Here is a 24,814-nt window from a genome sequence, read left to right as displayed (position 1 = left end):
CATTAATATGCATATGGTGCTACTGCACCCTCTCTATGCTGCACGGTCAATGCAAGCCTAATGCCGTTCTTGCGCTGAGCTTCATGAATCCCAGGGTATGTGTTTTTTGACCAGGTTACGGAGTTTCCTAAATTTTTGGAAGTGCGTAAGGGATTTTGTCTTTTGCAGAATCTCTGTTTAGGATGAGAGACATGGTTGACTTGGTGAGCCAGGGTAAGCAACGTAATTTGACTCCAAGAGTTCTTGGAGGGGCTAGGGTGTTTAGAGTGTTTAGGAAGATAGAGCTGATTTGAAGGACAGCTTCATCAAGAAAGAGGTGGAAGAGGAAGTGCCAGTCAACTGCAGAGAGAAGGTTGTTGAAAGTCTCAGGGTTGAAATTGGTTACATTATGGCATTCCTTGAGTTTAGGAGCTCTAGTAAAGTAGGAGGAAAATCTTTGGACATGGATAGGGGAGTAATCACTAATTGAGTCTAGCAGGGGGTTGGGGTGGTGGTAGAGGTTAGCATGAGAGACAAGAATCCAGTCAAGGATAGAACTGGTGTTTGTGGGTTTGTGAAGAAATGTGGGAGAGGAGATAAGCTCGGTAAAGCCATGTAGATGTATGCTGGAGGTAGGGGGCTTAGAGCTGAGGGCAAGTGAAATTATATTAACATCACCTAGTATGATAGTTTAATTAGGAATACTATTAGCAATCCAGTGGAGAATCTGTTCAAGTAAGGAAATGTTATCATTGGGGGTATATAGATAGCAACTATTGTCAGGGTTTGTGGTTGTTTAGTTTGCAGTTAGGAATGATGAGTTCAGCTGGGCGAAAGGAGGGGGGGTGAGTCAGTTAGGTGGGGATAGGTTAGTAGTTCTGAGTACATAATAGTTTCACCTCCCCCTTTTTATGAGTTCTATCAAAGTGTAAGATGTTATAGCCAGGCAGGAGTACTTCATTGTCTGTGATATGTGGTTTCAGCCAAGTTTCTGAGAGAGAAATTATGTTAGGAGAGTACTGGTCTATCCAAAAGTGAAATTCAGTTGTCTTGTTAAGAATACTGTGAATGTTGATTGAGTAACAGGACAGGTGTTTGAAAGAAAGGTTTGGTACTTGCAGGGGTGTGTGAGTTGTGTTGGTTAGAGTAAAAGACTTGTTGTGTGGGCCTGGGTTGGGGTAACTATCCCCTAAGAGTTGAAGGATGTTGCAGAGGTAGAGGAGAAGTGATACTGTGGGCTAAGGTGGTAGAATTTTCAGCTTCTTGTCATTGTGTGGAAAGGTATTTGGAAGTAATATGATTTTGGGGAGAGTGTAGTCAGTGCAGGAAAACAGCGTGGGAGATATTGGAGACGAGTAGTAGTTAAAGGTGTTTAAGGTGTAGGAAGATGTAAGGAGGTTGGGATATAGATTCATTTAAGTGTGATAAGATGTAAGGTAAGATAGGACAAGGAAGAGAAAGGATAAGAGGAGATGGAGGAACATAGTGATGGGAAAGGAGTATGATGGAGGAGTAAGAGGAGGATGAGTGGAATAATTAAGGGGAAATGGGAGAATTGAGATTGGGTGGGAGGTTAAAGTTGGAGTGTGTTGGATAGTGGGAGGGGCCTGGGAAGGAGGGGTAGGATTTGATTGGCTGTAATTAAGGGATGTTGGAGTGTGCAGAGGGTGGGGTAACAGATGGTCAGCTATAAATATAATTGATGCTGGGGTGGGTGGGAATGAGTGTAGACTAGGGGAGCAGAGTGAGCCTGAGCAAGGAACTAGAAAAAAAAACAGTAAGCATGGTAAGACTACTGCAAAAGAAACAATCAGTCATATTATGGATAGAGAGTTCTTGCAGTAACTGACTTAAAAGAAATATTGTGTAAAAAGCGGTACTTTAATCAAAGTATTAAGCAGGTCTATGAAGTGAAAGGGGAGGACTGATAGGAAAGAAAATGGCACTAGGATAGCACGGGTGAGATGCAAGCAGTGAGGTTTGCCTCTGGTGCTATGCACACCCGCCTCCAAAAGATAAACAATCTAATGCTAGAAAAAAGTAAGTGGTATGGCTTCTGGTGGATATCTTAGTGCTGCAGTATTAGTTTGAGAGAGAGGAAAACACTGGTAGGGAATCTGTAAAAAGAGAAATTCAAAATATTATCAATTTAGGTTAGGAGAAGCAGAAATGTAGAAAGAGGAAAAAAGTGCAGAACAGAGATTAAATATGAAGTTCAAACAGCAGCAGTATTAGTATGTAAGAAAATAATAAGATATCTTACATCAACCAGTAAATGACCTTGTGGGATATACTGCCCCAGCAAACCTCTGATACAGCTGAGGGTTGTGCCTGATTTGGGAGTTGTGGTAACTGCCTGGGTTGCCAGCACACATATGATTCCCTTAGCGTTACACATGTCCTGGCAGTTAATGGAGTATAAGCCCTTACTGTTTATGCACACACTTCTCTGCTTCCCAGGTGGTGCTTTGAATTCAATGTGCGTGCAGTCTATGACAGCCAACATTTCAGGGAGTAGAAGTCCTGCATAGTTGTAGCTCTGTCTTCAGGTGTATGAGAAAAATGCATGTATTTACTGGCATATTGTAGAACAGCATTCAGGAATTAATGAAAGATCCTGGTTGCTGATGCCTGGGACACCCCCCAGCGTATTCCCTGTTGGCCTCTGGAAGGTTTCTGTATCTAATATTCTAAGTTATACACACCCCTTAGTCTCCACAGGTATTGGTTCCCCTTGGTTTGCTCTTGCTCTCACGTGAGGATGACAGAGGTTGCAGAGATTCTGCAGTGTGTCTCTATCCACCCTGTAGTACTCTACAGTTTCCACCTCATGCAGACCATGAAAAGTTAAATGGGGTATTAACACCCTTCTTGTTCTTGGCCGAGGAATATTAGCAGCTGCAGTAAAATAGACTTATGACTATTGCACATACAAATGTATAAGAACAACAGCAGCTCTTAACATTGTTTCTGTGTAGAGTAGTTTCCATGGCTGTATTCAAATAGGTTTAGAGTTTGCAGGCAAATCCTCTGAGTGTGCACAATTCCTTTATAGCTTGCGGAATAGCTCTTCCATCTTGGATTGGTTGATTAGTATACAATTCAGCTGCATAGGCCATAATTAGCATGCCACAATCTTTACTTTGTTTATGTGACTATACACGGCATGTAGAGCCAATTAGTGAAGGGGTAGGAGGGTGGGAGGGTGGCCTAATGGTTAAGGTGTTTGCCTTACAAGCAGAAGGTGTGGGGTTTGAGTCTCACAAGGGATAATTGGCTAGGCTGAAAATGGCTTGCAAGGGCAGTTAGCTTAGTACTAATCTATGAACCTATGAAAGCAGCATGCTACCATGTGCGCATTGCACCACAAAATGCATATGGTCACACACTGTGTAGGATTGATTGAATCCAGCCCATATATATTTTTTTGCTATTAGGCAACTAGATATCATGTAAACCAATGAACCAAATATTATAGGAGTGGATGGCTATGAAATGTGTATTTGTCTGAAGCCTCATCTGCAAAGCCATGAAATGTAATACAGCTGACCTTAAACCTTATCACCAACAGTTTGGGTTTGTGAAGCACAGAGGCAGTTTACTTAATATCTTACATTTCTTTGAAATGGATATAAAGGCTGTAGATGATGGCCATGTAGGACATATCTTGACCTAGCCAAGGCCCTTAACACCATTCCCCATGCTAACATCATACAAGGGCTAAATGCTTAAAAATAATCCCATATGTGTTAAGTTGGATAGCAAACAGACTGACACACAGAAATCAAATAGCGTGTGTTGTAGATGTTTCATCAGAAATAATTAAAGTGACCGGCAGTGCCCCTTAGGGCTTGGTGCTGGGACCTCTTCCTTTTGCTATTTACTTCTTAGATTTCCAAGAAGAGAGCCAAGATGTCTGGCAAACAAAGTTTGTAGATATTTTCAAACACACAGTGGTCATTAAGTTCCCCTGTAATACCAAAACCCTCCAGAAAGAACTCACCCTAGTAAACAATTAGTGTTCTAAAAATGGGATGAAACCAAATGCTGAAAATTGTTGCATCATCACATTTGATAAATAACCTCTCCTCCCATCATACTATTAGACAACACACCTCTACAAAATGAAAATATAGTTAAGGACCTAGGTGCTTAGTTTAATAGCTTGCTCTATTTTGACCATCATATAACACAGTTTCTCAGGAAGAAACACTGGAGATCTTAAGAAGTAACTAGTGTCCACTATTGTACATACAGATTCTATGTCTGTTTACAGCTGTAACAGAAATCCTTCTTCTAGCTGTGCATTTCTCCCTTATCTGTACAAGTGTATTCCAAGGGAGCAGTACAAAGTAAGGTAACATAAATCACTATTAAACTGTTTAGGTGGCATCCTATCTCCGTTCTTCATTCAATAATAACATATCAAAACAGATCTAATTGTGTTGTACCACAACATCACTACAATGCACAATACCCTTCATTGAACAGATGGCAGCTTGGAAACATATGCCACACTATTCATTGGAAAATTCACTACCACACAACCTTGACCCTATAACACCATACTTCTCAACTTATTTGCTCAAGAATCAGGGACAAAGGCCAATGTCAGGAACAATTTTTAACTATTACTTTAATTCCCTTAAAAAGTAAATAGAGCAACTGGTTTTGCATCTTCATGCAGTTTCTGAAGTCTACTTGTTGGTTGGTTAGATGCTTAAAGAGATGTTAGCAAGTTGTTTCCTGTAGTCCAGTGGTGCAAGGTTTGATTCCCTCAGTCATTGTCTAAAAATAGGAAAATCTAACCTCTGTCATTATTAACTAAGTGTAATGCTCAGTGATTTGTCAGAAAATCACATATTTTTTGAGGGATAAGGTAATGTCAGGCATGTTCTGCAAAATATGGGAGAGCTGAGATCTACCTTTAACACAAGTTGATAAACATGGTTAACAAAATCTTTCCATATTTATCTCATAAGAAAATATCAAGTTCTGCCACAAAAATAGTATGAAGTTAGTCTGATAGCATCAGGATCATACTATCCCAAATCTGCTAAGGTCATGCAACCCTCAGTCCCATCAGGAAGCAGTGCTCAAATACACACACACACACACACACACACACACACACACACACACACACACACACACACACACACACACACACAGACCATAAGTTGTGATTCCTGTTATTCATATAGAACCTTATCTTTAAATTTTTAGATTGACTCTGTTATGCAGCCTGCATTGTAAAAGCTGATGTTTAAAGAGCAGTCATCGATGCAATATATACATTTATGTTTTAATATGCTTACCTGTACCACTGTGCAACACGAAACTTAATAGTAGCAATATTTCCTTAGCACATACTATTAAAGTGGTGCCATAGCACAACTCTGGATTTTATAGCATCAGACAACACTTTAGAGCTGATGACATCACCAGTGTCTTTTGAGAAGAACGGAGGAGTATGAGTGTCCCACATGCTATTCTAAAATGGTTTGTAAAATTTGAACTAACTGAACACAAAACACATGCTAGAGAAGACAGTGATAAAAGCAAGTACCACAGTACAAGTCTGTCTTTTATGCTGCTGCTGGACAATTTAGAGTGAATGACATCCTCACTGCATGTTTGGGAGAAGATGTTGTGAGGCCTGTATGAACTGGCTGTGTAGGCATCTACGACTGTCAAAAAATTTGTCCTGCATGGGACTGGATTGCTAACAGTAGGATACAGACTTCTACTGTCCTGACTATGCACACACACACACACGCACGCACACACACACACACACACACACACACACACACACACCCACACACACCCACACACACCCACACACACACACACACACATTTACACATACACAGAGACACACACATAATAACATTTCTGTAATATGGTTGACATTTGTGAACTACTATTATCATATCCATTTTCAAGTGCATGGGTGCAGGGCACACATGAGTCTGAGTAAATATGTGCCCAGTCAGTGCCAAGTGCCTTCACTTTGGTTGTGTGTTTACATGGATTACAATGGGTTGAATACTTAAATTGGTGACAGATACTATGGTGTTCATACTGTATTTTATATTGGAAAATGTCATGTCATAATTTTAAAAACATTTCATTTACTTACTGAGAAAGAGGCAATTTTCAGCAGAGGATCAGGGAGAAGCACTTCAGACACATGACAATGGAGTGTGGGATGAAAGCAGAGCACCCACACAGACACAGGGAAGACTTGCAGACTCCACTCAGAAGACCCCCCCAGCTGATACTCAAACCAAAGAACCTCTTTCTGTGAGAAAAAAACTGCTGCACCACTATGCCACCTGCATGAATGTCAAAACATTTGATCTCCCTGAGTCTTGATTGCAGATAGTAAGATACAGATTCATATTCTTCTGACTATGCACATGAAGTACTATTGCTGTTGCCTTCCACATTTGCTCAGAGTTAGACAACAAGCAAACATGGGCCTCTGTATAATTTGGAAAAAAGTGATTTTTCTATTATTTTGCCTTCCTTTGTGCAAACATACTAAGCAGAAAGGCATGGCAGTCACACTTTGAACAGTACCGAGTATAAAAAAACACACCTGTTGCCTAGCTTTTTCTGTGACAGGATTTGAATTCAGCTCAATCTAATTTTTGTACTCATTTTTTCAGGGTGACACTACATAATTAAATGTGATAATTTTTGCAAATTTGAGAGGCAATGACTACAGTGAATTAGTATATAACAATGAACATCAGTCAACTGATTTATGTCAACAGTACATATAAGAATTTGCAGTTATATATTCTCAGTGCAAATAAATGATATAGTATATATGTAATTTGAGTACTTTTACTCAGCTTTAACTGTGTGTACCTTTAGTGCAGTGAGTTTAAGCAGCATTGCGCAGGGAACCCGCACTATGACATAGGACATGAAGAGGCATTCACTGTCACTCGACACTGGTGTGCAATGACCAAACTGAAGACCTTTATTAAGGATTTATTATATGTGTGTGTGTGTGTGTGTGTGTGTGTGTGTGTGTGTGTGTGTGTGTGTGTGTGTGTGTGTGTGTGTGTGTGTGTGTGTGTGTGTGTGTGTGTGTGTGTGTGTGTGTGGTGTGTGATGCTATTTTCTGTCCAGATTAAAGGTGTAAAAATGGGGTAGATAGGAAAGTGTTGAAATCGGAGGCAAGCAGAGGGAATAACAAACTGGAAGCAATATAGGAATGTGGAAGACGGAATTAGGAAAGAATCATAGGTATCCACTTCTTCAGCAGTGTAAAATGACCATGGATAAAATATTGGATGAATTTGGACATTCACCTCAACAAAGATGGGTGACAACAACACAATCATGTTGTACAGCCAATTGGACCGAATTAAGTGTGTCAAGAAGACACATGTGCAAAGTGGAGAGCTATGTATGGGATGAGTTTTTTTTTGTGAGAAGGTGCACATTTTATTTCATTTCAGTAAGAAAGGAATGTGGGTAAGGGACATAGGTATGTCAGGGTCTGGTAACTCAGGTAGATGAGGGAGCTGTTGCAGACAAACAGGACAAGCAAGACAGACACAGGGATGATGAGGGACACAAAAGATTTGGGACACCATGATTGGGTATTGGGACGGGACTTCAGAGACCCATGGCTATCAAGCATGGGGACAGTGAAAATCTAGTCCTCACCCTCAGTACTGTCATCAGTGTCTCCTTCCTCAGCTTCCTGTTGGTGTGCTTGATGTTTTTTCTTTGCAGCATTCCAGCGGGCATCTTCTTAAAACAGCTGAGGAGTGCACCAATGGTACCTTCTAAGACTTCACGCACTATTTCTGGCAGCTTCTGGCAGGTGACAAAATCATCACTTCAACCAATACTCTTGGAGAGAACCACTGCACCAGCTGCTGGGGTAATGCTGCCTGATCTTGATGGTCCATGAAGGCAGGAGCTGCAGAGGCAGTAATGCCAGGTTGCGTCATAGATGTGCTGGGCGTTGGTCTGGCAGCTGGTGAAGGGGGGGGGCATGCTGAACTGCACTGGTTTGCCTACCTCCCTGTGCTGGAAATCATTTTGTTAGTTGTCAGAAACTGATGACATTAGAATGTTGTGAGCACACATATAAAAATAAAAAAGAGAGATAATGGGTGGGGTAAGAGACAAAAAATATAATTAGAACCATCATATGTCACATACAATAAATTACTACAATATAAATATAATTTTACTTTTACATTAACTATAGTTTTTATAAACTACAAAATAGGACTGAGAATTGTTCCAAGTAATCCTTGCAATATGCATATATGCTTTTTCAAATAATAAAGATTAAGTTGAAATTAATATTTAACATTTTTATTACTTTAGTCTGCATTTGTTACTTGTGGGATTTGAACCCACAACATCTGAATAGATTATTGCAATTGTCTCCTACAATTACCTTGAGTTACAAAATGAAGCATGCATGCTTGATTTTACAGCTAAGATATGTATGCTTAATTTGCTACTAATGCTTAAAAGATAATGGGCAGGATTCACGAAGGCTTGCACGGAGTCTAAGAGTAGTATAACACTCCATGCAGCCCTCGTGATCCAGGAACAGCCCGAAATTCCGTGTAAGAGACCAGCTAAAATGTCTCTTACACAGACTGGGCATAGATATACTAATCACCTCACTTGCAGCCGAAAGGCATGCAAATGAGGTAGATTAGCAATCCACGAAGCCCAAACCAGCCCGTGTAAGAGCCGTGTTAGCTGCAGAAATGTACTCAGTTGACAACTGAGTACGTTTCTGCAAATAACACAATGGAGCCATGTCAGCTCCAAATAAAGGGTGCATATGTCTCAGGCAGCATGCCAATGTCCAAATATGTGGCCATTGGCAAGGTACCCCGAAGCAAATATGAGAAATACATATTTTTTTTAAATGCAGCGCAGCCCTGTGCAAATGGGCTGCACTACATAAAACATAAAAATGAAGGTTATAAACCCACAAATGTGGGTTTTATGCAATACATGGATTTACAATGCAGGGACCAGCAGACCAAAAATAACATGGCCACCGTTTAGTGGTTGCTAAGGGGGGAAGCTGAGTCTAAGACATGTAACTAAGCATTAGTAGGCAATCTGATGTAAATGAGTGTTAGGATACTGAATCCCACTGTCACATAGCAAATGAGCACATTCTGAGTAGTGTAAAAGTTACATAAGGGGGAGGAACAGAGTAGGAGATAGGTGACATCACAGGGGGAATGGCAGAAAGAAATGCAGTTCATTGGAGGTCAGTGTTACATGACAGATGTCAGACACATATCATGGAAAGAGGAGTGCCACAAGATAAGCATGGGAAAGTCAAGAAATGGAAGGTGTACACTGTTGCTTACACCAAAGTTTCTTGCTGGGCGCATCTTGCGACGTGTGTGCACCATGAGGCATGAGTAGGACAGTTTGCACGCATGTAAGGCAGACTGAGCATGTGGGAGCCTGTTGGCAGACTTGTAAGACTGTTTGCGCTGGTGTGCGCACGTTTTAACCTGAATAAGTAGATTCTAAACCGTGTAAGCATGTGTGCGCGCATGTAAACCACTGTGAGCATGTTTCTCCTGGTATGCGTGTTGCTCCCCCCTGAGGAAACAGAAAGGAAAAAGGAAGCAACAGAATTAGTAGGAAGTTAGCAGGGAATACTGCTGGAGCTAGCAGGTGAAAACAATTAGAAACAGGCAATTACACAGGCAGAATAGTAACCCAGCCAAGCACGTAAAACTCTGCAAACAGCAGTGCAGGATGTTTCTCTCAAGAGACACTGCAAGACAGGAGTAAGCTATTAGAAGTGAAAACTGAAAAAGCTGAACTCAGAGCAGAAATGCTAGGGGCTGCCATAGCTGTCATAAGGAGACATAGGCGACTTGCTGAGGGTGGTGACAATACAAATGGTGCCAGACTACCCACAGTGAGGAGACGGAGAAGAGTGTACAAGTCCAGGGTCACCTACCACGGGTTACATGAGCTGGAGATAGTGGAGCGCTATAGAGTGGACAGAGACCTCCTGCAGCAAATTATCGAGCTGTGCAGGCCACGCCTCACACACAGAACCAACAGAGGGGAACCCATCCCAGTGGAAACCAAGGTATGTGTTGGCCTAAGAATACTAGCAACACGTACCTTCCAGAGACCAACTTGTGATATGATGGGGATATCACAGGCATCAGCCTCCAGGGTACTGCACCAGTTCCTGGATGCCATGTTAGCACATGTCGGTGATCATGTATATTTCCCCAATACCCGTGAGGTATTGGCCAGCAATATGCGTCTCTTCCAGCAAATAGCGGAATACCCTTAGGTAGTGGATGCAATAGACTGCATGCACATACACATCAAAGCACCAGCTGGTGAGCAGGGTAGGGCCTACATAAACCGCAAGGGCTTCCCCTCCATCAACTGCCAGGTCATGTGTGATGCCCAGCGCATAATAATGAATGTGTGTGCTGGCTGCCCTGGGAGCTACCATGATTCCCATATCTGGCATTTGACGCAGCTGTACCAGACATTTGCCAATGGGGACATCCCACATGGAGACCTAGTGGGGGATGCAGGTTATGCACTGGAGCCGTGGCTGATGACACCCATCAGAAATGCACACACACCTGAACAGGAACGCCATAATGAGGCACACGCACAAACACGTAATGTAATAGAGCGTGTGTTTGGGCTGCTCAAGTCATGGTTCCGGTGTCTGGACACATCTGGTGGAGCCTTGCAGTACTCACCAACTACATGTACCCAAATTGTCATGGTATGTGCTATGCTACATAATATGATCTTGCGAAAACAGTTGCAGCATGACCAGCATAGGGCCGGGCCAAACAGCCCCCCACCATTGCCAAGGCCATCACAGGCAGAGCGTGACTCGGAGGAGGAACAACCTGAGCCTGCCCCAGTAGGCAGAAGGAGGCATGCCCAGTATGCCCTGGCCTTGGCAAAGAGGCAACGCATAGCACATACACTGGCTCAGTAGGAACCCTGGGAATGATACCCCTCTCTGACTCACTCATATAATAACAGGGATGCCTAAAATGACATAACCTGCTCCCAAACATGTACAGGGAGTGTAGTATGTGCATCCGACAGAGGCAGCCCTGCAGCACCACCTGAGGCATGAATGCCATGTGTTAAGCAATGTAACACCATGTAGTATATGCAAACTTGATGACCCTGGCTAACATCCTACCCTCACCAAGCATGATGCCACAATATGACAATGAGATGATCAATTGCAATAATTGGCTAAAGTATTGCTGTTAGTCAAAGGGGATCCAATGTGTGCCAGCCTGGGATGACATGCTGAGCATGACATGATACTCCACCTGCTAGGGGTGGCGTGCACCTATCAGTCCTGGCCTTATGGATACTGGCAAAGGCTGTTGTTACCCACAGCGTGCCTTGAATAGGTAAGGCTCAAAACACAAACCCACCTACATAGGTATCACAAGGGATAAGAACCTAGATGTAATGCTACACAATGCCAGAAGTCTAAACAGCAAGATGCATGCAGTCTAAACTCCCCCAGTATGGAGAATGTTGATATCTGTCCTGTAACAGAAAACTGGGTCAAGGCTCACAACAGCACCCTAACACTACCAGGTTACACCTCATACTGTGCTGTACAGCCTCAAAACATGGAACAAGCTACAAAAGGAGGGTGACTAGCAATAATTGTCAAGGATAACCACACCCCCATGTTGGTACCACAACAAGAAGCAGCATGGACTAGCCATGGTCAAGTAACAGTGGCTAAAACTGCCTCCCAGTTTATAGCCTGCTACAGACTACCATCCTAACACCAGGAAATGCACTTGGCCTATGTTGGAATACGTGAATATATCAAGCCCTCCAAACCACATTATATTGGGTGACTGAAAATACCCAAACATAGACTGGGAGCATTATTCTATCTCCAACACTGTAGGACAAAGGTTCCTAGAATCCATAAACCAAAATGCCCAGGAACAACGTACCACTCCCACAAGAGGGGTAAGCATACTGGATGTGATAATCAGCAACATGGGTACTGGATGGCAAGATGAGAAGTGTATCCCTCAATGGTAAGACCAGACCATAGAGTAATCACACCGGATATACACATCCTGACCACAGTCCCTGGCCAGAAAACCACAGTGAAAAATATGTGTAAAGCAAAAGTTGCACTCCTCCAAACTGATGTGGAATCCATTAAAGGCCCTGTGCATGTGCAAAATATGGGCTACACCTCAGAACCTGTTATACAGGCATTCCATGAACACTGCCAGTAATGCATGGATTATGCAATCCCAAATAAAACCAAGACACAATGCCATACATGCAGGCATCTGGCATGGTGGACTCCAGCCATTACCAAACCATGCAAGGGAATGAGGAAGCTACTACATGATAGAGCAAACATAAAAAGGGAAGTAATCTCTGATCAGTAGTATGGCAATAAAATATGTCCACTCATACAATCCACTAAGGCCAGCTACAACAAGTTGAATCTGTGAATCTTGAGGCAATGTTACACCTGCCCCATGTACACAGACAACCCTCACCTCCCCCCAAGAAAAACAAATATATGTGAGACATGCAACCATTTATCCAAACCGGAGGCTGAGCTCTCTCAACTCAGTAATGTCAAAACTAGTCAGGAGGAGAAGGTAACCACACACACCACAAACCCAGTCTCACATAGACCTATCACAACTGCAAACCAAAGACATAAACACAGAAAAACATTCCCAGAGGCGCTAATTACAAACACACCACATCAACAGAGGCTTCAAAAGCAGACACCCAAGCAACCACTACCTCCAAACATAGCACATGCAACACATAGTACACAAAGCTGGTGTGCCAAACAGTCACAGGCCAGAAGGAGAAACAACATGCCTGATACAGTTGTAATAGGTGACTCCATAGTCAGACACACTGCTGTCCCGCTCACCAGACTGAACAAGGGAAAGGGTACAGTAAGCTGCCTGTAGGCTGCTACAATACGCCACATAACACAAGTACGCAGGTCACCCCAAAGCAAGTAGAAATATGATGCAGTCATTGTCCATTCTGGCGTGAATGACCTGAGATGTACCTCCCCAGACTACATGAAAAGAGACATAGATGAGCTCTCTGATTATGTAGTCCAGGCCGGTATGACACTGACCGTGTGCAGCATCCTACCCTCACCAAGAATGATGCCACAGTACAAACACAGAATGATCAGATTTAACAAGTGGCACAATTACTGGTGTCATTCGAAGGGGATCCAATGTCTGTCTGCTTGGGATGTCATGCTTGACAAGCCACCTGGGTGTCTGGATATTGGATAAGGCTCTTGCCACCTCCATAGAGCCTTTCGTAGGCAAGGCTGAAAAGACTAACCCACCTCCCTAGAAAACATAAGTGGAAAGAAACATAAGGGTAATGCTGCCCAATGCCAGACGTGTAAACCTCAACATGCATTCTCCCGAGGCCCTCCCCAATATGGAGAACATCAATGTCCGTGCAGTGACAGAAACCTGCAGCAAGGCTCCTGACAGCACACCAGCACTACCAGGTTATACCTCATATCATGCGTTATGGCCCCAAAACCTGGACCAAAACATAAAAGGAGGGGGAGTATCCATATTCAGCACAGACACCCACATGTCCAGGTAACTGACAATGCACGAAGCATCGGAGACCACCCATGTGCAACTAACCATAGGCAAAACTGCTGTACAGTCTGTAGCATGCTACAGACCACAGTCTCACACACAGGAACCCCACTCAGCAGTCCTGAAGACACTGGACAGTATGAATGTCTCACCAAATACCAAACAAGGTACTCACAAATTACCACATAGGTGGTAATCCATTATGTATGGAAGGAGTAATCAGGGACCTAGGGACACAAGTGGACAGTAACCTGTCATGTGACACTCACATCGCCAACGTGGCTAGGAAGACTGTCTATATTGGACACCGTATCATGAAAGGATTCACATCTACGTCAACAGAGGTCATTGTGCCCCTATACTGTTCTCTTATCAGACCCATAATCTAGTACAATGCCTCACTTGGGATGTACCTTACCCGACACCTGCAGCAGTTAGAAAGACTTCAAAGGTACCTTACCAAGAGGATAAAGGGTCTCAAATATATGTCATATGCTGCCTGGCTGTAGACACCCCAGCTGTATGCAGTCACATACTGCCTACACAGAGGCATTGTATGCCTGTTGTACAAGGCCATGTCCAACACAGGAGTAATGGACATGCTCCACCCCAGAAAACCCAAATCCATTGGAGCTGTGAGAGTGACAGATGTCAACCTCAACACATAATGAAATAGGATGTGCTGGAGGGACAGATACATAACCCAGAGGCTCCCTACACCCTGGAACGGAATCCCACTCCATGTTAGGCAGAGCCCCTCACTGACTCTCTTCAACAGGAATCTTGCCAAGTGGATGGGTGATTGTAGATGTACACTGGGGGTCTTCACTGTGTCACGTCCAGACAGAGGCACAGAAAAGTAAATCCTAAATGGCCATAATATTCACATAGCAAGGGGTGGCAAAAGCCACACACTCTGGCTAGGCTTTTAAATGCCCTAGGGCAGATAGCCTAGTATGAACCTATGAACCTATGAAGATACAAATTGTACAGGACACTAAGGATAATCACAAGGCTTTCTTAACTGATGGTAGGAACCTTGTTGGGAATTCACAGATATGCTCTGAATCACTCAAATATTACAAACAACATACCAAACACACATACATATTGCCAACATCCAACCTGACAGGTGCAGTGCAACCCCCCCCCCCCCAAAATGCAAAATATCTATCCCAGCAGAGTGCTGGCCCCCTGACATTGCAGATGCTGAGGTAACAGCCAGCATCTACAAAGCAAAACACACAGCATCAATGGTACGAGATGGTGTCATGGGCTGAGTCCAACATGGACTCCAAGAAGAATGGAATGCCAAATAACACTACTGCTCAATGTCAACCTTACCACAGGATATGTACCCAAAGAGCAGTGTACAACAACAGTGGTCCTTCTCCACAAAGGTGCTGCCTGAATGGATACTGCAAACTACCACCCCAGAATCCAGACAAGCTTGGTCTGTAAAGCTGTGGAAAGGATCAGCATGTACCTCAGACATAAAGATATTGGGGACCAAGTGACACTGGACCCTACCCAGTGTGGCTTTCTTAAGTGCAGATCCTGCCCCTTAAACATGTTTGACTCATTTGAAACAGTCATTAAGGTCATTGATGAGGGGAATGTGGTCCACACAGCCTAGCTGGACCTTGCAAAAGGCTTCCATACAATACCCCACGTGTTCATTATAGATAAGCTCATCAGCTTAAATATAAACCCCTATGTCAGTAGAGGGGTTGCAAACCAGACCAAGGACAGAACTGACATGGTCAGAAATGCTGCAGCCATGTCAGACTACAAACCAGATATAACTGGCATCCCACAAGGCTTGGTCCTGGGACCTCCCTTGTTTGATATATATGTCCCATAGGTACAGGCCAACATGGAAGGACTGTGTCTGAACAAGTCTGCAGAGGACTACAAACTGGCCACCATATCTGAACCTCCAGCTGACACAAGCATCCCACAAAAGGGCCACATAGAAACAGACAACTGGTGCCATAGCCATGTCAGCAAGCTAATTGCAGAAAAGTGTATAGTCAACCCCTGTGAATATACAGTAAGTGCCCACCAATTACCACATAGGTGTTAACCCATTAAGTACTTAACATGTAATAAGAGACCTGGGGACACAAGTTGATAGATATCTTGCATTTGACAAGCATGTGGCTGTAGTGGTTACAGAAACATACCATATACCCACCTTATCATGAAGGTTGTCAGATCTAGATCAGGGGATTTCATTGTGGCTCTGCAGTCATCCTTCATCAAAGTCACAATTGACTACAATGGCCCCTGTGGTATGTACCTCAGCAGACACCTCCATCAACTGGAAAGACCCCAAAAGTACCTCACCAGGAGTATCAACAAGCTTGAACAGATGCCATGTGTTGCCTGATTAAACAAACTGCAGCTCCACACACTGCCATAATGCCATCCCAGAGGCAAGCTATGCCTGATGTATAAAGCCATGTCCAAGCTGGAATCAATGAACATGCTGCACCTTGTACAATCTGAATGGCAGTGAGCTATGCACATGAGAGACCTTAACCCCTTCACTGACATACATAGGACAAGCTGTACTGAATGATCCATAACACAGAAGCCACCCCCACTTTTGAGTAAACTCCCAGTACAGGTTAGCCAGAGAGTCACTCATCGACTCTCCTCAAGAGGAATCTTGATGATTGGATGGGAGATGGTAGGTTTACCCTGGGTATCACTGTTATGTCACGGGTAGACGGAGCCACAGTATACTAACCATGACATATGTCATGGCAGACTCCAGTTACAATGTGTGTCGAAGGACAAACACACTCTCTGACTAGCATTAGAAATGGCCTAGGGCACATCGCTAGTGTTTGCCAATGTCCACCTATGTTGTGGAATACACTACCAATGTTGGACAAGCCTGGTTTAAGTAGTCCATATCTGAACATAATGTAACATGGTCATATGTGCACAACTGGCCCCTAACCAGTCTGTTGTGCTCACTATGAAAATGTAAAGCAGTGATAGGACTAAAGCCCAGGATACTGTCCACCACAGTGAAAGTACTGAACCAGTACACTATACGGTACTACAGTGTTAGGTCAGTATGAAAGGATGTTGACAACTGTATGCAAAGTATCCCATGCAAACTCTGCAGGCACAGTATAATCCCTGTTGTGTTCAGACACAAAGCAGTTGGACACAAAGTACACAACATGACACACAACTCACAACCATAAACGTGAGATATTGTTGAAGTTCACACTCATCCACAAATGTGGTGGACTGCAGAGTTCAACATATGGAAAGCTCACACTGGGCATGCTCGCACACTTCGATAAATGAGACATATGTCAGACAACATGCCATGGAAAGCCTGAACTGGGCATGCTCACACACTTAGGCCATATCTCAGTTTAGCAGTTGGCCACACATATCTGGTATTTGTGCGTGTTATTCCAGGAACCAACCACATTACAGCAATCTGCCCAGTGCACACAGTTAAATGACTACAGAGACATAAGTGATATAGTGGATCCCTCTCATATTCAAACATCTTCCACAGATACACAAGTTGTTCATAGAAACAGGGAGTGCTATGGCAATAAAGACCTGCAAACAGTCTATCAGCAACAAATATTGTGCATCTGACAATTAAACATATGGGTGTAGAGGTCAATACTAGGCTGTTTGCCCTAGGGAATGAAAGCTTAGCCAGAGTGTGCTTGGCATCTGCCTCCCCAGTACAGTAGGCTACTGTGCCACTGTAAAGTAGGTCACATAAGGCACCGTTTGAGGCTAGTGTGCTGTGCTTCCGTCAAGCAGGGACACAGTGGAGATCCCATGGGTTAAATTTGCTATGCCACATCCATGTTGTTGGTGTGTGCTGGAAGAGGGTTGGTGAGGACCTCTAACAGTAAGTGGGCGTCAATAACAGACTGAGGGGAGCCTTATCTGCAGTGTCTGGACAATTTCACTGTCAGCACTTTGTCGTGATGATTATGAGGGATTGAAGTGTCGTGCCAGTACTGTTCAGAGATGTCCTCCCTCTGTGGGCTACTGCTCTGCAATGTATTAGCTCACTCCATCTGTTGGACAGCTCATATATGGCTGGTGTACACCTGACAGGTGTCCTGTTGTGGAGGAGGCATGGGTATATTTGGGATAGCATGATCAATGCAAACCTTCCACATGCTCATAGAATGCAATTGTCAAGGATTATGCAGAGTGGCCTGTATACTCCCCCAGCATGGGTCCTTTGAAGTCTTCCACCCCAGTCTTCACAAGTGTAAAGTCTGCTTTTGATAAATACACTTTGTTTGCAGTGACAACCTTGGCTGGGGGTGGGGATGGGATATGGATGTCCAGGGAAAGGTGGGTATGGTCAGATATCAACAAATGGTGGTCTACCTCTGGTGTGGAACAGTGAGTACCCATGTTGCAGATGGTCAGGTGCAATATGTATTCCCCCTTGTGGCTGTGGTGAGTTTTCCTGCCATAGCACATGGACTCACAAATTGTAGTGGCTGTAGGGTAATGTTGTAGAGGCCTGAGTAGTTCCCACACACAATATACCTGTACCTGACGTTAACAACTAGAATGGTGTATGTGAACACCTTCATATCTTGGCACTGTTCCCAGGGAAGCAAAGTGTGTGTCCTGGATGTGGGAGGGGTGGTCCAAACTGGTTGTGTTGTGTGTTACAGGTCCTGTGGTCACGAAGCATGGTATAGAACATAACCTGCCAGTGCTGATGTGCATATCTGACCCTGAAGTAGGTGGCTGCAAATGCATATATATGCTATCCCCCACCTGACAGGTAGTAATAGATGTACATACCTCTGTATAAATAATGATGTCAGCACCCTATAAATACTGCAGGTGCAGAACAGATGCCCAATAATTCGGATAGTGTGCTCTGCTAATGCGTCTCCCTCAAGTGTCATAATATAGTCAGGTAGGGGTTTGTATCCTGCAAATGCTCAGTGTGAGTGTGGGTGAGCGGGGTTGGTGTGTGTGCAATTCTGTGTGAGAGAAATGTCCCTTTTGGCAACTAGGAGAACAGACTACAGGATGCACATTCCCCTTTCTAAACACTGATGATGTCAGCACCCTATAAGTATAGCAGGAGAAAGACAACCTCCAAATAATGTGAATAGCGTGCTCCACTAATGCGTCCATCTGGAGTATCATAACATAATTAGGGAGAGGTTTGAATCCTGCAAATGCTCAGTGTGTGTGCAATTCTGTGTGAGAAAAACATACCTTTTGGCAACTAGGACAACACACTACAGGATGCACATTCCCCTAAACACTGATGATGTCAGCACCCTATAAGTACAGCAGCAGAAGCAAAACCTCCCAGTAATGCAAATAGCACGCTCTGCTATTGCATCTCTCACTACTGTCATAGCACAGTTAGTTATGGCTTTGAATTCCACAAATGCCATGTGTGTTTTTGTCACACAGAATGCCCATGTGTGTGGGTTGTTGTTCACAATAATGCATGACATAGATTAAACCAGTAATGGCAATGCACACAGATGATGTATGTGTGTGCCAAATACACATATATACTTGTGACCTTCAATAGTTCCCATGTCTGACGCCTGCCATATGTGAATACATGGTATTTGCACTGGATAGCATTATGACTGTGGTTTTCTGTGCGGGTGCTGCATGTGGTATGTGTATATACAGTGTGAGTTGTATATGGTATCATCCTAGTGGCGAGGGATACACATCTGGTCTGGAGCATATAGTCTACATGTTGTTGATAAACAGGTGCTGCATGTTTTCACCTGTTGTGGGAGTGGTAACAAGTTGTTCCATAGCAATGCAGTGACTACATGCTAGGAACCTTTCAGCTAGGGTGTTGTAGCTAAAGTAATTCATCAGCATTCAGTAATACTTCAGCAGTCTTGGTGAGGGTATGATGCCAACCAAGGTCAGGGTCATACCAGCCTGTGTCACGTGCTCAGAGAGCTCTTCTATGTTCCCTATTATGTAGTCCAGGGAGGTACATCACAGGTCAGCCATAGTGGAAAGGACAATGACTGAGTCATATGTGTCCATGCCTCTGACTGACCTGTATGCTTGTGTTATGTGGTGGACCATAGTGCCCCACGGGCATATCACTGTGACTTTCACCTTGTTCAGCCTGGTGAGCGGGACCTCACTGTACCAGACAATAAAGGTACCTAACACAACTGTAGCAGGTGTGTTGTCTAGACGTACAGGCTGTGACCGTTTGACACACAGGATTTGTGTGCTATGTGTTGCACGTGCTGTGTTCCGGCTTAATGTATGCCTGTGTGCCAGCTGCAGAGGTGCCTGCTGCTCAGGCAGGATGCTATTCTGAGGCTTCATGAATGCCACAGTGTGTTCATGTGTTTGGATTGCTGTCAGTGTAGGTCTACATCAGACTGGTATTGTAGTCACTGTAGTATTTCATGCCACCTGACAGGTTATGCCAGTACTGGGTTCAGAGTGCTTAGTCCCCAGTTTGGCTATGTGGTTGCATCTCACACATGTGTTGTACGTCCATGTGTAGGGGAGAGGGTTGACTGTGTACATGTGGCAGCTGTGACATTGCCACATGACTTACATATTCCACAACTGTACCATAGAGGTGACTGACAAGTGACCTTTGCACATGCTACCATAGTATTGTGATTGCCATGGTGATTAACAGCACATAGGGCCAATGGGGAACAAGGTACAGAAGGTGAGTATGTGAGGGTGTAGTGCCTGTGATTAATTAGCACTGGCATATATGACTGCTCACGTGGTGAAATGCCAGGTAAGTCATATGCAATGTGTCACAGGCAACGTACATGCGAACAGGACAAACAGTGACGTTCTGCCAAGTGAGACATGGACATACATATAGTAAGCTATGCAGATGTCACTAGGAATCCACAGAAGCTCTGTAAATCTGCATTGCAGGTGGAATCAGTGTTCCAGGGTAACTGCAAGCAAACATGCATGCAAACAAAGCTACAGTAAGCAGGGCTGCATGTAGTCCATTGTACAGCAAACAAGCTGTACCACTTCCAGTAGGTAACAGTGCAAATATGCAGGCACTATACACATGTACATGGAAATACACAGGTCAGATGGGCAGGGTCCAGTCTCAGCACACACAAGTGTACAGACCATGTACCGTCAGGATGTACAATAACCGGATGGAAACCCAGGTGCTCACACCTGCAGTAATACACATGTCAAATAACAGACACTGAGCCTTCACTCAGTGGTTCCATACTTAGTAAGATGTATGCTACCTGTCCTGCCACCACAGTATCCCTGACATTTATGGGGACTCTCCCTCCTGTGAAAGTTAGTTTTGTGTGTTGGGGCTGTCTAGCATGGTATGAGATGTGAGCTTGCAGTGCTAGGGTGCTCCTGTGTGTCCTGTACCAGTCGTGTAGTACTGCACACATATCAACATTCTCAAACATCTGCATTGCAGAGTCCAGTGTGGGCAACATGCCACTTTCAGTTTACATGTCCATCATTGCGTATCAATACTTTCATTACCTTATGCCCTGTGCTACCTATGTATGTGGCCTTCTGTTGACATCCTTACCACCAGTATGCAAACATGTGCAGATGATACACTATGGTACTTACCATGGGTGTAGACAACAGTACAAGACAATCATACCCTTACTGCATCAGGCATGCTGGGATATACCCACAATTATATTAGCACACAGTACTGTTAACAACATGATACTATTACTACACGTCTATGTAGTCACCCTGTGCATCAGCAACATGTTAACCTGTACCTGCACTGATGTTACAGATTGCAGGAGGTGGCACAGTTTCCTCATATGCACAGGGTGTGAACTTGGTATGCCTGAGTCTGCCACTGAAACCACCAATTGACATGTATGTGTATGTGTGTTGGTGAGGGACAGCAGTACAAGGTGGGGCAATGTTGATGCAGTGTGTGCATGTATGCGGTAGCCCTAGGTGTTGTCAATTCGCATGTGTGTATGGATGCACACAGTTCCAACTCATGGCTGCCATATACCGGTGTTTGTGAACAGCCACAGACTGTACCTGTCAGGTCATACAGATCAGTGTCTCTGGCCATGGACACGGTACCTGTGCCTTGCATGGGTGCTACGGACCGTATCCGGTACCAATCCAGACTGGGTACTGTCATCAGAAGCAGGTGTTCATTGACTGGACACAGATCCCTGTTGGGCCTGTCCAGAGCCACGTGCACATGGTCTCCTGGGGCTGTCTGATGACAGCACAGACCCAGCATTGCTGAGGCTGCTGCTGGCACTATGGGAGCAGCCGCGGCCCTGTTGTCATCCGCGACGACTGCCAGCTGCTGCTGTTGCTGGCATACGCCCACGCCAATGCCTCAACCATCCACCATTGCCCTGGCTCATGGACATGTAGTTGTGGAACTGATCTAATATGTCCCCACAACGTCTGTCTATGACATCGGTGAAATTACGGATGGCAGCCGCAATGTCACGCATACTGTCAGTCATGTCTGTGCGACATGTTGTCAGCTCCCTCAGACCCTGTCTTGTGTATCGTTCCATACATGACTGTGCCTGCATGACAGCCCGAAACATAGCTGAGGTTGTAAGACCTCTGTGGGCATGTCTGACAGGGGCAGTACACCCAAGGATGCTCCCACGAGAACCCCTGGACATCTGTCTGTGTGGTACCATCTCAGGGCCATGCCCATGGCTGCTGTGTGGGGAAGCATGTGCCACAGATACCACATTACACTGGTCAATGCCCACTGTATCCTGTCCATCACATAGGGACATTGGTGACAAAGGATGTATTGGCAGGATGACTGTGTGCATTGATGGGGTTGACAGCTGTGTACTGTCAATTGGCTGACCAATGATGGACCCTGGCACACCTTCCTGTGCCATTACACAGATGTTATCATTATCAGTACCTGGGGCACCTGATTCAGGTTCCCTGCTGCATGACACCAGAGCAACACCAGAACCTGTGGGAGGGAAACAGGATACACAGTTTACAATGTCTACACAATGATACCAGTGATGCACACATGCACTCATGCACACATGCACAGGTACACAGGTGCACACATGCAAACATGCACACGTGCACACATGCACAGGTGCACAAATGCACACATGCACAGGTGCACACATGCACAGGTCCACACATGCACACATGCACTCGTGCACACATGCACACATGCACAGGTGCACACATGCACACTTGCACACTACTCAGTATGCGAGATATCAACACACAGACACAGACACACCTGCATGCATATACAGAGCACTACTAAGTGAGCCTAATATTATTACTATTACTGTCAAGACTATCAAAGGTATTGTTAATACACACTCACCAGCATGGCTAGGCTGCATTGCTGTTACACCGGAGGGACCTGCAGAGTGAGGAAATTAATGTCAGTGGGCACAACTGTGCCATTGTTACTGAGTATGATACAGGTCAGTAGTACAACAGTTGCCTTTCACAGGTCAGCTGCTGATATTGAGAATATCGCACTTGCACATTAAATACTATGATGACAGCTACAAACCAAGGACACACCTCACACATGCATTAACTGCCAGTGTACACAACAGTCAACTATACATATGGCATATTACCTGCACGCTCGTAGTCATGGTGCTGTGTGGCTCCAGCCTCCATCATAATGCATGTCTGCTGCTGTTGTTGTTGTTGGTGGGCTGGAGCCACAACACTTATGAGTAGTCCCTCCAGTCTGGTGAGTGGGGGATGTGTAGCCACCCCACCACCTGTGGCAACCTGTTGCATGTGGATATCCAACGCACGCTGATGGACATTTCTGATTAAATCACTGCAGCCATGTCGTACCTGCTCATATGTCCTATTATGCGTGCCTATGTCATTTACCCGATGGACCAGGTCTTGCCACAGTGCAGCCCTCTCCTGCTGATTCTGGCTGGTGCGGGAAAAGAGTATTGCATAATCCCGCACCAGGCTCTGGTGTATTTCCTCATCCTCAGCTGCAGAGTATGCTGGATTGCACTGGTGAGCCATGGTCCTGAAAAAGAAATAAAATGATATCAGCAAAATATGTCAGCAGAATTTGGCACACATACTACACATGCTACTCGACTGTTGTGATACAGCATATCTCACATATATAGCATCTATCTGTCTATTGGTGGATACACATGTAAATGGCCAGGTATCAGTACTCAGCCAACAACTGTGCAACAGTACCTGGCACACTCAATACGACATACTACCAAACCCCAGCAGTCAGAACACTGATTCAGGTCCAAAGCACATCCTCACTCTGGGGGTTTGTATTGAGGTACTGTATGGGGTACATCATCAACTACTATGATCTGACCACAAACTAATTGCCCTGGATATACCATATCCCACCTCCACCACCAGCACAAATGACTACAGTGAATAACATTTCAAACGCAAACTTTACACTTCATAAGACTGAGATGGTATCCTTTAAGCCCACTGGGCCAGTGGAAGCTACAACCCACAATGCTGACTCCTTCACAACTGATTTCTATGGACATCTCCGAGAATGCATGGATCATGCAATCCTGTATAAGACCAAGACACTCTCCACAAAGGGAAAGCATCCTGACTGGTGGACCCCAGCCATAGACAGATTGTATAACAAAAGATGGAAGCTACTGCAAGACAGAGCATAATTCCATAAAGGGAAGGCATGTCTGATCAGCACTAGTAAAGAGCTATGTTTTCTCATACAAACATCCATGGGCAACCTTGAGAGGGAAATCACCGGGGACACTACAGATAACCACAAGGCCTTCTTCAGTTATGTTAGAAACCTGGTCAGAAACCCTCCAATATGCTCGTAGTTAGTACACAACAACAAATAATTCACTGAACCCACAGATATTGGCAACATTGTGGCAGACAGGTTCAGTGCAATTTTCCCTGCTCCCTCTCCCCCAAACGAAGACATACTTATCCCAGCTGAATGTAACCTCCCTGTCATCACAGATGTCCAGGTGAGAGCTGCCCTCAGAAAAGCAAAAAACGCAGCATCAATGGGACCTGATGGTATCCCCGGTTGCATGCTACATGAACTTCAAGTGGAGCTAGACACACATATAGAAGTGCTATGTAACACTAGCCTGACTACAGGATATGTA

The sequence above is a fragment of the Protopterus annectens genome, chromosome 3.part0 (assembly GCF_019279795.1).
Source record: "Protopterus annectens isolate FY-2018-M chromosome 3.part0, PAN1.0, whole genome shotgun sequence".
NCBI classification, from domain to species: Eukaryota; Metazoa; Chordata; order Ceratodontiformes; family Protopteridae; genus Protopterus; species Protopterus annectens.
This window is presented reverse-complemented; position numbering follows the sequence as displayed.